Here is a 900-nt window from a genome sequence, read left to right as displayed (position 1 = left end):
TAATAAATCTTGAAACAGTTTGGGTAAAGCTCTAATTTTCCCAGGTTTTGGCTTGAATTTGAAATCCTCCTGCCTCAACTTTCTAGAGTGCTGGGATTATGGGCCTGTGCCGCCACCTTTTATGCTTAGATTTTTCCTTTCCTCCATCTCTGCTCTATGAACAGTTCTACCAAAAGCCAAGAGAGGAATGTGTAAGGATCTAATCTCAGAAGGCTAAAACTTTCTGTTGGTTTCTCAGATCTCTCACAGGGGACTCCTGCCCTTGTTCGCATACCACCTTCCATAATATTTTTCCACAGCAGTTGCTCATACCGTGATGGTTAACAGTACTGCGAACACAGATTTGTGAATGGATTCTGCTAACTTGGGAGGCAGTTGGGGAAGTAGTATTGGACATTGCCACATGAAGCTCAAACCACTAACAACATGCTTGGTGGTGAAAATTGGTACGTGGAAGTGATTGCCAAATTGTTCACCATTTTTCCAGGGTAAACGTTTTTGTAGGCTCCCAGAGAAGGAATACTGATTTGATAGCCCTGACCCTGCAACTTCTGGCATCGGGAAGGGAAATTTTACATCTGTAAAATGCCAGTTCTCTCTCCAGCAAGTCCTAGAACCACCAAAGACTATTGGCAAGCCCAGCAAGGGGACCGTCCTTCCCACTGCAGCCCCATCTTGCTCGTACCTCTTCCATCAGCCAACACCCCGTTGAACCGTGTGACCAGCCTCCGGTCTTTTTGTCTGCTCTGGGCTTTTGTGCTCTACTTGAGTGGCCTAGTCACATTTACTGAAGCTTCAGAAGCTTATGAAAATGTTGGATTCAGATACTGTGTGCCATATTTGGGGTGCTCTACATCTTGGCATTTTTTAAAGCCCTCACCCTGCTGTGAGTTCTGCTTG

Source organism: Octodon degus, unplaced genomic scaffold (genome assembly GCF_000260255.1).
Source record: "Octodon degus isolate 3935 unplaced genomic scaffold, OctDeg1.0 scaffold00268, whole genome shotgun sequence".
Taxonomy (NCBI): domain Eukaryota; kingdom Metazoa; phylum Chordata; class Mammalia; order Rodentia; family Octodontidae; genus Octodon; species Octodon degus.
The sequence above is the reverse complement of the archived record's forward strand: the minus strand, read 5'-3'. Positions refer to the sequence as shown.